The sequence below is a fragment of the Cupressus sempervirens genome, chromosome 5 (assembly GCF_028749045.1).
Source record: "Cupressus sempervirens isolate cs-2001-9-10 chromosome 5, ASM2874904v1, whole genome shotgun sequence".
NCBI lineage: Eukaryota > Viridiplantae > Streptophyta > Pinopsida > Cupressales > Cupressaceae > Cupressus > Cupressus sempervirens.
In genome coordinates this window covers 824,360,018-824,375,251 of record NC_143122.1, presented here as the reverse complement: position 1 = coordinate 824,375,251, position 15,234 = coordinate 824,360,018, and the positions used below count along the sequence as shown (strand labels likewise).

General features: G+C 31.2%; 2 pseudogenes; both read right to left on the bottom strand.

The window, feature by feature from the left end:
- Window positions 1-7,944: 7,944 nt before the first annotated feature.
- Window positions 7,945-13,529, bottom strand: LOC149558424 (zinc finger CCCH domain-containing protein 24-like; annotated as a pseudogene).
- A 165-nt stretch (window positions 13,530-13,694) lies between these two features.
- Window positions 13,695-15,234, bottom strand: part of LOC149558423 (uncharacterized) — a 32,344-nt pseudogene continuing 30,804 nt past the window's right edge.

Genomic DNA, 15,234 nt, shown 5'->3' with positions numbered 1-15,234 from the left:
CTTCCTAGTAGAGGTATGACACTAATAGATGGAAGATGAGTTCTATAGTCTAAGGTAGTATACAATGACCATGGTAGAGTATGAGTAGAAATTCTATGAATTCATGCCTTGTGTAGGGATCAATGATAGTTCACCACTAATGGTTCAACACTTTATTGGGGCTTTGAACAATCATCTCATTCGAGTTGTAAAGGTTTTCCAACCTAAAACCCTCAAGGATGTTTTATAGTAGGCTATCCTTGTAGTAAAAAATGTCATCTTGGGACATGGTGGTTTTGTGGGAGCACCTACATCATCAGGATCCAAAGATAATTAGGGAGCAGGTAGTAGTAAGAAGCCTCCTTCTTTTGGAGGAAATCAACAACAACAATATGAAGGATCTTATCCTCCAACATAGAGTGTCGAGAGTGGTTCACATTCTCAGGATTCTCATTTCTCTTAGTGGAATAGGCATATTAGTATGTAGAACAAGCGCAAATTATTCATTCTTTTGCTAGTCGTGGTAGTTATCAATAGTTTAGTGCACCTAGAGTGTAGAGGAGTTTTAATAGAGAATATTTTTCATTTGGACTATGTAGGCGAATGTCAACCTATTGTCCCCAATGAAAACCATAGTTCATAGATCAAAGACCTACAGCTTTAGAACCCATTGTTGGAGATATGGGTAAATCTTAGACAATGTTTCTAGTGGAGTCTTATCATCCTATAGGGGGAAGTGTCTAATGGGATTGGCATGTAGTAAGTGCTAGAGTTTTATCTTTCCTATAGGATTCCAAGACTAATCCTAAGTCTAGGGGGTGATGTAATGCTTACCTCTAGTTTACTTTTCTCATTATATTGTTGAATTATTTTAGGCTAGTTTTATGGTTACATTTTATGATTAGTGGTACTTGGTTTGCTGATTTATTTTGATGTTATTTCATACCTAGTTGATATATTTGATGAACTAATTGATACTTAGTTATTTCATACATTCATGATTATTATTTTGATGATGATATGTGTATGTTTATATAGTTTTTAAATTAATTTCATGATGATATCTAGACAAATTATTTATACGTAGTTCTATGGTTACTTACCACATACTTGCATGTGTATGGTGTACTTGTATGTTTTACTTAATGTTTGACATTTTTGATGTGGTTGAGGTAGGTATTGGGTATCGACATCATCATGATCTAAACATGCTTGGATTTTATGCAGATTAGAGGTATTGAGTATCGACTTCCTTGAATTGTCAGGATGAACATGCCCTGTTGCATTATCTCAACAATAAAAGAGGGGAGATAGTTCTTGAGTCCAAATCCTAACCCTAAGCCAATTGTCTTAGAAATTAGGATAAGTATCTGAGTTATTGATCCTTTCAAATTCATCAAGTGATGTGAATTTATTACTTTTACCCTTGAGTTTGATTTAGTACTTTATCTTTCAGATGGATTTTTTTATTTGCATTTGTGGGTCTATCATGATTGTTGGTTATAACGAGATAAAATAAAATGATTATTAAATGATTTAATTTAACAAAAAGAATTATAAAGAAAAATCAATATTTAATTGTATTTGTAATTAATTGAGAACTTAATTAAATTTATGAAATTAAAGTAAAGTTCTAATTATGGTGTAATTTTATTTATATAATTTAATAATAATTTATTGAGGAGTTTTATGTTTGAAATGACCTCTAAATATTCTTTTGGACCAGTAAGAGGGTGAAGCCAAGGTTAATTATTATTATTTTTTGCGATTAATTATTTGATTATTAGTTATAGTGGAGTAGATTTGAACCCAAGACCTCCCAATTAAGAGGCTCACAATTTACCATTGTGTTGTAGGCGCTTGTCTAATAACATCTAAATATTATTACTGGTTAAATTAACAAATATTTAATTTAAAACATCATATGATTTAATAAAATAGAGAAATAATAAATTTAATAAAGTTTATTTTACTTAAAAGGAAAAAATTTGCACATGTAATTAAAATAAAATAAAATTATAAAGAAAAATGTTTCATGTGATTTCAGTTTTTATTATTTTGATGAAGTTATGCATAGAACATGAACAAGTACCAAAATTACAAAAAAAATACACAACTTCTAGATATGATTCTTAGCTATCATCCTACCAAAGGGATATGCAAGATACTTAATATAACTTGATCTTTTGTGTTGCACATGAAAAGATCTCTATTATGTTTTCTAAAAAATTTAGGGACTATTGTGTGTGTGTGTGTGTGTGTGGTTTGGCCTACCTTAACTTATCCATTTTGTAAAAAAATATAGTAGTTTAGAAAGTAAATTTAGAGTACTACAATTTATATGTTTTATACATCTTGTTATTTTTAGTGGATGACTCTCAAATGTATTGTCCAAGTTTAGGTTTACTTGATTTTAGAAAAAAGGTGTCCACTTATACCCCCCTTTTTGTACACCATCTTGGTGCACTCACCAATTGTGGAACATTGAGGAGAAGAAACTGGGTGTGAACGTGAACATTATTACATGGGAGTTATTCCTTGAAAATTTTCATGAACACTTCCTACTAGAGGTATGCCACCAACATAGGAAACATGAGTTTGATAGTCTAAGGTAGTATACAATGACCATGGTAGAGTATGAGTAGAAATTCTATGAATTCATGCCTTGTGTAGGGATCAATGATAGTTCACCACTAATTTTTCAACACTCTATTAGGGGTCTAAACAACCATCTCATTGGGGGTGTCAAGGTTTTCCATACTAAAACCCTCAAGGATGTTGTATAGTAGGATATCCTTGTAGAGAAAAATGTCAGCTTGGGACATGGTGGTTTTGTGGGAGCACCTACATCATCAAGATCCAAAGATAATTAGGGAGTAGGTAGTAGCTTAGATTTCAATATGTTTTTGTAAATTCTTAGCTTTTATGTAGATTGGAGGTATCAGGTATCAACTTCCCTGAATTGTCAGGATGAACATGCCCTATCGTTGTATCCAAATGATAAAAGAGGGGATATAGTTCTTGAGTCCAAATCCTAACCCTAAGCCAATTGTCTTAAAAATTAGGATAAGTATCTGAGTTATTGATCCTTTCAAATTTGTCAAGTGATGTGAATTCATGATTTTTACCCTTGAGTTTGATTTAGTAATTTATCTTTCAGATGGATTTTTTAATTTGCATTTGTGGGTTTGTCACGATTGTTGGTTATAATTAGATGAAATAAAAAGATTATTTAATTATTTAATTTAACAAAATAATTTATAAAGAAAAATCAATACTTAGTTGTATTTGTAACTAATTAAGAAACTAATTAAATTAATTAATTAAATTTATGAAATTAAAGTAAAGTTCTTATTGTGGCATAATTTTATTTATTTAATTTAATAATAATTTATTGAGGAGTTTCATTTTTATAATAACCTCTAAATATTCTTTTGGGACAATAGGAAGGTGAAGCCAAGGTTAATTATTATTATTTGATGCGATTAATTATTCCATTATTAGTTATGGTTGAGTAGATTTGAACCCAAGACTTCCTAATTAAGAGGCTCACAATTTACTATTGTGTTGTAGTCTCTTGCCTAAGAACCTCTAAATATTATTATTAATTAAATTAACAAATATTTAATTAACAACATCTTATGATTTAGTAAAAGAGACAAATAATAAATTTAATAAAGTTTATTTTAATTAAAAGGCAAAAAATTGCACTTGTTATTAACATAAAATAAAATAAAATGATAAAGAAAAATGATTCACATGATTTCAAAACCAAAACCCTAAAGGAAGAAAGATTTTTATTAAGAAATTAGATCTCATTTGTCCACACATGACTTTGGAGGAGCAAATTTCAAGAAAATAGTTGTCAAGGAAATGTGATATTCTTGCTATATTTAAGCGTTCATCTAGTTAGCATTAGATTGAGGTAGGATTAAGGCTTGAATTTATCACAACAATTTATCTTGTTATTTCTATTTGTCTTCTACGTGCTTGTTTGAGAATGTTTTTTCCAAAATGGATTTGTTTGAAACCATTCTTTGTGAAATCATTGTTCTTCATTTTAAAAATATCTTTGGTTGAAATCAATATGAAACCATTGTATGAGAGATCTTAATTTTCATTATTGAATACTCTTTCTGGACAATTATATTATTTTAGAAAATACGAAATTGGGATAGGTTTTGGAAGAGAAGAACTCCAATATAATTTAATAAATTTGATAGTTTAGCAATTATTTTCCTACCCAATCTTTTATTGAATTAAATTTTAAATTTTTATTTTTTTTTTGTGTGTGTGTGTGTGTGTGTGTGTGTGTGTGGGCCACTACCTCCCCACCCCCTTTCTGTTCATTGTATTGGATATGAAGGCAACAAATGATGCCATGTAGTCATTGATTGTTGTGGTAGTGGAGGCTACCAAATAGTCAGGTCGTGTATAGGTCTAGTGTTGCGTAGTGGCCACCCCATACTTTGGAGCTTTTAATATACATTTAATAATGTTTTAAAAGTCTTTTTTATTATTAGTTCATATAATCATTATTCTATGTGTTAATAATTATTTATAATAGATTATTAAAATTATTAAATTAATATTTTTTTTTAGGGCAAAAGTGGGCTAGCCACTAAACATATTTATAAATAAAACTGGTTCAAAGAGCTCAACCAGGAAAGAACCAAAAAGAAAACCTTGAATCGTTGCTTATATACAAATCTACATACAGATATTTGTCAATATTTACAATAGATATTATATCGACAAAATCGAGGCTCATAAAACTATACCATTGAGAACTTTGTCCTAAGTCAAGCTTTACATCTAAATTTTATGAGCATGATAAACAACTTTCAAATGTAATCAATGAATGTAATTATTTGAATTGTTCAATAAATGAGTTGGGTTGATTTGTGTTAAAAACGACACCATCGCACAAAAGATTAGATATGAAATCGGCTACTTTATTTCCTTCTCGCAGGGTATGTGATATGGTAACTTTTGAAAATTGATCAATCAAGTACCAAATTTTCTTGAAGATATATTGCAAATGCCATGAATAGGATTTTCGTTTAATGCAACTGTTAATAACCATTTGAGAATCACTTTCAATATGGACTCTGTGAAAATTACCTGTTTTAAGCAGTACTAGGCTTGCCAAGAGAGCTTGTGTTTCTGCTGAATTATTAGTCCCATCTGGTAGTGGGAAGGATGGAATTGCCAGAACTATGCCTTTACTATCTCTAAAACATGCCCCGAGACCTGATTTACCTGGATTTCCCCTTGAAACACCATCAAAATTAAGTTTCACTATACCTGACTTAGGAGGTAGCCATTGCAAAATTACTCTATCTATCTTGGAATGTTGATTGTTGCTAATTCCACTCCCCCATGGAATAAGAAGAGATTTCCACTCTTGAATGATGAAACCGTCCCAAACTAAGAACGTAGGATTGATTTTGCATCTAAAAAGGCCTGCATTAGTGACTTCCGATATAGACTTTTCAATGCCTTGTAACACTATTTCTTTCTCTGCAAACTCATTTCTAAATATCCTCTTGTTCCTCTCCCACCAAATAGCCCAAATGACCAAAGTTGGAGTACATATCCAAATTCCTGCAAATAAAGCTTTCGAAAAAAGAAGCGGCCAAGATTGAAAAATCTCCCAAAGATTATTTTGAAGAGGAGTGTAATAATGAAGGTTTTTCAGATTAAAAACCCAACAATCATATGTGAACGAGCAGGTGACAAACAAGTGATCCACTGATTCATATTCTTCATTACATAAGACACATTTAAATGGAGGAGCAATATTAAACTTAGTCAATCTATCACTTGTAAGAATTCCATGTTTAAGTGCAAGCCATGCAAAACATCCAGCTTTTAGAAGAACAACATGGTTCCAACAAAATTTATAAGCTTTAGATGGATTCTTTTGTTCAGCCATTCTCTGTAACAACTTATACGCCTCTTTGATTGAGTAGCAACCATCTTTAGCTAGAGCCCAAAACAATCCATCTTCCTCATCTGAAATGTAAACAAGTCTCTTGTCTAACTAGTCCCTAAACATTTGTTTCTCTTGAATAGACAAAGGCAGGTGATCCAAATTTTTCCAAGTGACTTTCCTAGAATAGGGACAAATTTTATCTATAAAATCAATGACTCTGTTACGCTAAATAGATTCTAAAATATTCATTATGTTTTGAGAAAATTGCAAAGTATGAAGAGGTGGAAATCCATTCCATGAGTCCCTCCAAAAGTTGACTCTATCTCCCTTATTCAACTCCCAAGAAATATATTTAAGAACAATATCTATGGAAGAGATCATAAAATCCCAAATCACAGAGCCTTTAGGGGAATTAAGAAATGAAAAAATTCTTGTGGGGTCATTATTATCTAAATACTTTTGTTGCATTATCTGACTCCATGTTGATTGAGGTTTAGTGTACATATGCCAAATGAGTTTCCCACCAAAAGTTGCATTTCTCTTAGTCAAATCATGAATACTTGCTCCACCAATGGCTGGAATATGAGCCATGTCATGAATTGATACAAGTGGAATCTCTATATTCCCATTCATATTTCTTGCCCAAAGGAAACCTCTAATCAAGTTTTGGATTTGTAATAAGATTGATGCTGGCACTTTAAGGATAGCAATATAGTAATTTGGGATTGCTGAAAGTACCGATTTTATAAGTAGAATTGTTCCAGCTAAAGAAAGCCATCTGGCTTTCCAAGCTACCACTCTAGACTTAATTCTTTGAATAACCAAATTCCAGTAGCTTGTCTTATTTGATCCCATGAAAAATGGAATTCCAAGATATGTTGATGGAAGAAAGTCCTCTGAAAATCCCAAAATTTTAACAATTCTATCTGATATCACTTTGTTGGTGTAGAAAAGAAATATTTTTGACTTATTTGAATTGATTTTTTGCCCTGAGACATCTGAATACAACTCCAAAATCTTCTTTATTTGTCTAGCTTCTGACACTTGTGATATACCAAACAGGAGTGTATCATCTAAAAATAAAGAATGTGTAATGGAAACAGATGTGCCAGTAATGTTTGCTCCCTTCCATTTTCCTAAAAGATGATAGTGCCTAATGGTTCTACTAAAGGCTTCAGCCATGATGATAAACAAAGCTAGAGAAAGAGGATCTCCTTGCCTAATGGAAGAGAAGAAACTAGAACAATGACTGAAAACGAAGCCCCAAAGATACATGCTCTTATCCATTTACACCATTGATTTGAAAAACCCATCTGTTGGAGGACTTGAAGAAGAAATGACCAAAAAACTCTATCATGGGCCTTCATCATATCTAGCTTCATTATGAAAGAAGGAGAGTGATTCATACTAATATAATGAAGAACTTCATGAGCAACCATTGCTCCCTCCATAGTTTCCCTACCAGGAAGAAAACCCCCCTACTCTAAAGAAATTAGCTTTGGAAGAAGATACTGAAGACGGGAGAATATTACCTTTGTTATAATCTTATATGTAAGATTACAAAGAGAGATAGGCCTATAATCAGCAAATGTTTTGGGCTCTTTCAACTTAGGAATAATTGCAATGTTGGTGGTATTAAAGTACTTAAGCATTGATTTGCACTTCCTAGACTCTTCCACTGCAGCTAAAAGATCAAAACCAATAAAATCCCAGTTGCATTGGAAAAATAGCACTGTGAATCCATCAAGACCTTGAGCTTTGTCTGGAGGGAATGAAAAGACAACCTTTTGAAGTTCTTGAAATGAGATCAGTTTCATAAGCATATTATTATCTTTCGGAGACACCAATTTTGGAATGGCTTCAAGAAGATCTGCCACTTGTGAAGGGGAAGGTGTTGGAAATTCAGCTAGTGCAAGAAGATTCTTAAAAGGCCTAACACCTTCCTCTTTAATATGCTGCAAATTTGTTAAAACATTGCCTATTACTGAGTCCTTAATATTAAAGATTGTTTTGGCTGCTCTTTTTTGCTATGCTGAAGCATGAAAATATTTAGCATTCTTATCCCCTTGTTGAAGCCATAGCTCCCTAGACTTTTGACGCCAATATTCCTCTTCTCTTCCACACAGCTCTTCCCGCCCATTGTGAAGATTTTTTTGTTTAATATATTTATCGTTTGTCATCCCATTCTGAATGATATCAGTGTATTCAATTACAGAAATTCAGCTGGTGCAAGAAGATTCTTAAAAAACCTAACATCTTTCTCTTTAATATGCTGTGAATTTGTTAAAACATTTCCTGTTACTGAGTCCTTAATATTAAAGATTATTTTGGCTACTCTTCGTCATTGTGCTAAAGCATGAAAATATTTAGTATTCTTATCCCCTTGTTGAAGCCATAGCTCCCTAGACATTTGATGCCAATATTCCTCTTCTCTTCCACACAACTCTTCCCACTCATTCTGAATGATTTTTTTGTTTAATATATGTATCATTTGTCATCTCATTCTTATTATATTTGTAAGAATTTGGTATAGCTCTGATACCATGTAAGAATTTTCCTTAGAGAAAAATTCACCCAAGATCGAGGAACTCAAACACAAGAACAATTGTGGACCAAAAATGTATGATCAATATATCAAGGCATGTCCTCATACATCACTTTGTGTTCATACACACCAGGAGCACCTATATATAAAGGCCTCTCAAGATGCATCTAGAATGGTTATGGAAAGAACCAAGAGATAAGATAAGCATGAGAACTAATCACACTTCTTATCCTTCATTATAGATTAGAGGATAAGAATGAAAATGTGTATCTCAAATGGTGAAGTTATAGACACCATGTGTTTAATTAGTGTACTAACTCCTGTGTTCTTGACCTGAATACTCACAAAAGTATGCATACTCGTAGATGACTAATAAAATAAATAATAATATAATTCATTGAACTATGTAAACTTAAGTAAGTGTAAATAGTGAATAATTATCTACACCAACAATATTATTGATTTAGTAATTATTGATATTAATAAATTAATAAATATTATTTATTTATTATTTAATAAAAAAATTAATAATTTAGAGGTTTAGTGACATAGTTTTGTATTAAACATATAATAGTACTTTCCAATTTATTGATTTGGAAACTATAATTCAAATATCTTTTTGAGAGAATTTCCTAGACATTTCATATGATTCCAATTTGGTTATATGGTTCAATTTAATTTAAACAATTTTATAATAGGAATTTTTATTACTTTTGATAGTTTGAAAACCCTAGGTAGTTATGACTCTTTGGAAATGGGAAAAGCTAGAATCTTGTTCATAAATCAAACCTTTGTGTTTTCAAACTAAAAAAACTATGAACTACTATTTTTATATACTTCATGTGATGTATAGTTTTCTGGTGTTGGTTTTGGGTTTTGACTTAGTATGTTGATCGTTCAGGAAGTTTACCAAAGGCTTAAGGAGTTTTGTTTTGTGATGACATTATGTATATTTTGTTCATGATCTTTTATACATCAACATTTTGATAGAGTCATTTATTTTCTATGATGAGTTTTGATCAACTACTTGTTAGAGCTTTCCAGTTACTTTTTTAGGACTGAGGTGAATGGTCTTATTTTTCTAGTGTAATGTTTGAGTTTTGATGAGTTATATTTTAATTCTTTTTAGTTTCTTTTATAGAAATGAGGTGGTTATTGTGATTTTCTAGCTATAACCCATGAGTTTTTGACTGGTTATCTTTGGTGTTTCCTAGTTACTTACATAGGACTGGGGTGAAAATTGTGTTCATTATCTATAGGTGCTTTCTAGTTGTTTTCATAGAATCAAGGTGAATATTGGATTTATGGTTAGGTATTTTATAGTCACTAGTATATGACTGAGGTGAAAATTATGATTTTATGATTTGTACTTTTTATGAGCTTAGGGTAGGTAATTTATGTGAATGTTGGGGAGTGGATAGCAATGGAGACCGAAGCCCTAAAGAGGTCATCTAGGTAGCTCATTATAAGTTTAGTAAATAAGTGATAGCATTTCATTAAATGGGTTGAAAATGAATTAATAAGAGCTAGTGTTTTTCCTCACCCATGCTTTGAGTGCTACAACAAGGATGGTCATAGAGAGGATGTTTAGTTATGACCTTTCTTTGTTAGTATGACTTGTCTATACAAAAGGATACTAATGCCACATAGAGACACTAGTTGGCCAAAGTCTGGGGAGGCTACTGGGGTAACCTTAGAGTTCGCTAATGTGATGAAAATTTCCCACTTACATATTATATTTCCTACATGTCTTTATTTTCTCTAGAATTAGATGTTACTTGTGTCTTGGTACCTTTGAGATAGATTTCTATTAGGATTTCCTTGACCTGGATGATTGGTTTTAAATTTTGGATTGTTAACCATATGAGACTTGATATTAGCTCCTTAATATGGTGGCAGTGGGTCATTTAGGTTCTACATGGTCAGGTGGTAGTGTTTCTTATACCATTGATATCTAACAGTTGGATGACATTTCTGGATGTACATGATATCATTATTTCTTTCATTTTAATCTCATTTTTTTTATGGATGGTAATATTCTATTGTACTATATTTGATTTATCAAAGATCTTATGAGATGATGTATTTTATTCATGAGATGTATATTCTTTGAGATTTTTATAAGTTGTGACTTGTACAATGGATGATAATGTAGTTTGGTTGTGTCAAGTGGCATCTTATATACTTGTATATTATTTAATTGGAACTATAGTACTTGTTTTTTTATCTATGATGTCATTTTATTATGCAATAAATTTAGTGTTAATGAAACTTATGTATATGTGATTCAACGTCATGGAACCCTTAAGTGATGTAATCTATTTATGGATGGCTATATGTATGTGATTTATTGATTCTACTATGTTATCTCTTGTTGTTTCATCTTTAAATTTTTTTTTTGGCAAATGTAGTGAAACTTTGGGTTAATTTATTTTAGGTTCCTTGGCGAGGCATTACACTAAGGTTTTCCATCAAGGCACTATTCTTGTGAGCTTTGAACCAAAGAAGACCACCACTAAAAAGTTAAAATCACCCAAGGTATGATCTTTACCCCACATCGAAGCCTTACACTCAACAAGATTTGATCCCTAGTGGGCTCTTTGTGAACCATTCAAATTCACTAGTAGAGCAGGAGCCCATTGACAAATAAGTCATCTTTTACTATTTAACAATTTTAATTTTAGAATGAAGTTTAGTTTTTAATGTTTAATCCATCCTATTCTAGATAAAAGTATAAAAGAGTCGAAACTAACTTATTTTTCCAAAATTAATTTATTGATTACTATGTGATATTAAAGATGATCTTACTCTCATTCACAATACAAGTAGAGTGACATGTATGATTGGGAGAAAGAATAGATTTGTGGCAGACTAAAAAAAACTACCACAGTGCTTTCTCATTATTGATACTAACCTTTTGGGAAGCCTGTGGGGTCCTCATTGTTGTGGTTTATTTCTCCCAATCATAGGTGATGGTTGGAATTTGTAGGCTATGGAACCAAATCTTAACCTGCCCAAAGGCACAAAGATTTCCACTACTAATGAACTTTCCATCCTTTCCTATATTGTAAATGTTAATGAGAATCCCTCATTAGCCTCTATCAGTATACAAATATGAGTGATAAGAATGTATTAGGTACTGGAACTTTTAGTGTTTATGTAGTCAAAGTTGGAGATGGTATGTTTGAGATAACTTTCAACATCAAAATAAATTTTGAAGTGGGGCTAAGAGCTAACATGATCGTAATTGTTGATGTAGATGGTGGAGTGTTCAAGCTTCAATGGGAAGATTTAAAAATTATAAAGAACCTAGGGTAAAGTTCATATGAGACTTCCTATTATGGTACTAGTATGATTTCAATATGGTAGCCAAAGATTTTTATTAAAAAAAAGAAATGTTTATGATATTTAGAGGAAAAGATATTGTTTAATCTAATTTAATCTAGAGAAGGTTCATTTGGAATTTTCTTGAGTAAAACCTAGTAATCTTAAGATAAATTCAATTATTTAAAATTCAAGAATACAAATCACTTTGAATGATTTATTAATCCCACCTATATAGGCAGAGACTATACTTTTTCCTTCTTATGTCTAATTAATCTATGCTCAAACAATTGTGTTGAATATTTATAAGCTATGGTCCTCTCAAATAATTTTATTAAAACATAATTTTTTATTTGTATTGCTATTTTATGATTGGCTCTTGCCAATGTTGCCAACAATAATTTTGAATTTTAGGTTTAAAAATTGAGAAAAATAGTACGAGTCTATGTATCAAAGGATTATGGATAGATGGAATTATTATAATAGTTAGCTTAGTTGCATGCATGTTAGTGTTATGTAACATCTTTCACAATTTCTACAATCATGATTGATAAATATTGGATTCAAGCATCTCAACTCTATTGTTGCTATGTTTTTTTTCATGGTTGGACAGGATTTAAACTCTATCTATCTAGAAAAGTAGTACTAAAGGGTAAATGCTTATAGCTTAAATAGAAGTTGAAAACTTTTTCTTTTATGCAATACATTGTGTTTTTTAGGTGCTGAATCAAATACTATTTGAGCTACCTAGAGATTTTCCACTAACTAACATGAGACAAGTTTGAGAGCCTCTTGGGCATAGACTTCCTTGGGTAAAATTTGTTTGTATTGAAAATGCATACAAATAACCACAAAAACAACCATCGATCAAGGTAAAGAGCTCAACCTATTTTATTTTTTGATTTCTCCTGTATTGGCTTTTACTTTTTACTAGGGGAATTTGTTTTGACATAGGCATGGATTTGGCATGCTTCCTAGCATGACCCAAGTTGCTCATATGTCTTAACCCTTGTTTATTCCCCTTTGCTTTCTCATTTTTCTCTATTGACAATGTGCAAAGTTTAATTGCATTTTCATATAATATATCTATATTACATGAGATATAGACAAGGCATCACAAGCATCGATGAGTGTGAAGAGCTTTGATGAGGGTAGGGCATAGACCATTGCGTGGTGGCTCAACTATGACAAAAACATCACTAAAATTATTTGTTCCACTATCTTCCTTCCTAAATTTAGAGCCACCATTTGTCTATGAAGATACATCTAAAGAGCTAGAACCTTTATTATCAAGTTCCTCACATTCCTTATAATATTATTATCTTCTACATTTGTAGGCACTAAAGAATCAAAACTTTTTTCTTTAGATTTACTAAAGAATTCCTTTGTCATATTATCATTGCTTTTGTCAATGATATTTTCTTTTATATCAGATTCAGAATTTGTTGTTATATCAAGACACTCTTTAAGGAAGGAATCCATCACATCTTTAGCCTTCACACAAACAAATTGATATTTTTTTATACCATTAATTTTTGCATTCCTTCAGGCATCTGCAATAGTAGGGGCAATCATTTCAATACCTACAACCATGTCGGCATGTCAAGCTAGTGCCAAACCAATTGTGTTGGAGAAGATATTGCTGCTACAATTGCAAGTTTTTGAACCATTCTATTTATTTCACTTAACTTTGACTCCTCCACAACACTTTTGAGCAAATCTGTACAACAATGGGTTGTTCATTATCTATATTAGAAAATTGGATGGTGGTTCATTTGTCTCAAACACTAAAAAGTTGTCAAAAAAACTTTATTTTAATATATGTTCAAAACTTATAATGGAAATGACCATAGCAAGTTTGAGAGATTGATGCAAATTTGCAAGCAGTGGTTGAGACATTGGGATAATTTATAGGTGCTTCAATAATTGCATAACAAAAATTTTCTTGTGATTTAGTTGCTCTTCATAGAGAAAATTTACAAGAGGGGTCACACATTATGGGCACTCCTTGTCCTCATAATAGATCCATTAGTATCCAAATTTTGGTTATCTACTATAATTCCAACACTAACTTCCTCAGTCTTAGGTATTTGAGAGTTTGACACATTAGAATCTTCCATATGTTGGTGATTTCTCTCTCCTTCATTTTCTCGTTTATCTTATTGCTTCACCCATGGGTGTGGAAGAAGCACCTTTCATTATTGTTTTTTTATAGTATGCCTATTCAATTTCCTTTTTAGCTTAAATGACATGCTCTTCACTACAGAATGTAATGAACCCAACACTTGCACCCTTTTATTTTAAGCATTTGAATATGGAAATTCCAATCAATCAAGAAGCCTCTTGAATATGCTAATAAATCATCCTTTTGGGAGATTAATGATGCATTTACTCAAGGACAATGTTCTGCTCTCTGTGACCTCAGATAAACCTTCAAGGGTAAGATCAAGCTCTTTTTCTCTCTTTAACTTTTTGGCCCATTTAGAGGTGGGGTCAAATGAGTTATCTCCATGTGAGTGCACCTAAAATTGTCTCAATTGTCTGTGCACATATTTTTATCATAAATCCTCATCCTTAGTAATTATTGTTATATATATATTTAAATGTTTTATATTATAAAGGATAGCAATCTATATATTATAAAGGGTAGCATGTAGAGCATTTATTTCATTTTTAATTTTTATAATAGAATAGGTAAAATCATATTACATCATTTATTGTACTTACAATAGGGTATACTATTCACTTCACTCTGTTAAATTAATTTCTACCAATAGAAATCCTTTATATTTCTCATTTTCAAAATAGTTATAGTTTTCTTAAAGTTTAAATTTATAATTTTTGTTCTTTATAAAATAAATATTTAATTCTATTATGATTGATTCAAATAGAAATCTAATTTTATATCTTTCACATGCTATTTAGTTTATACTTATAGTCAACATCTATACATTTTACAAATAACTTGGTAAAATAAGTTAATTTCTAGATTTGACTGTGTGTGTTTGTGTGTGTGTGTTTTTATCGATATTTTAGATCACACTACATGATTCATTATCAGGAAGAGATACTATAGGATAGTAAAGATATGTGGACTAAACCTTTCTCAAGAACTATAAGAAGAGAAGGGCAAATCACACATAATTATGTAAAGAGTAAAAGAACAATAAGTGAAAAGTGCATCACCCAATAAAATAAAAATGAGATATAAATGATAAAGGCCAACAAGAAATATAATTAAAAGAGAGAGGAAAAATCCCAAAAAATGAACCAAGATGACAAAATCATGGAAAGAGAAAGAACAAAAATCAAACTCAAGAAAAAAATACAATATTTACAATAAAAGAAAGTGGACATATATGCATACATGTATATATATATATATATACACACACACACATATACATACATATACATATACATATACATATACATACATATATATATA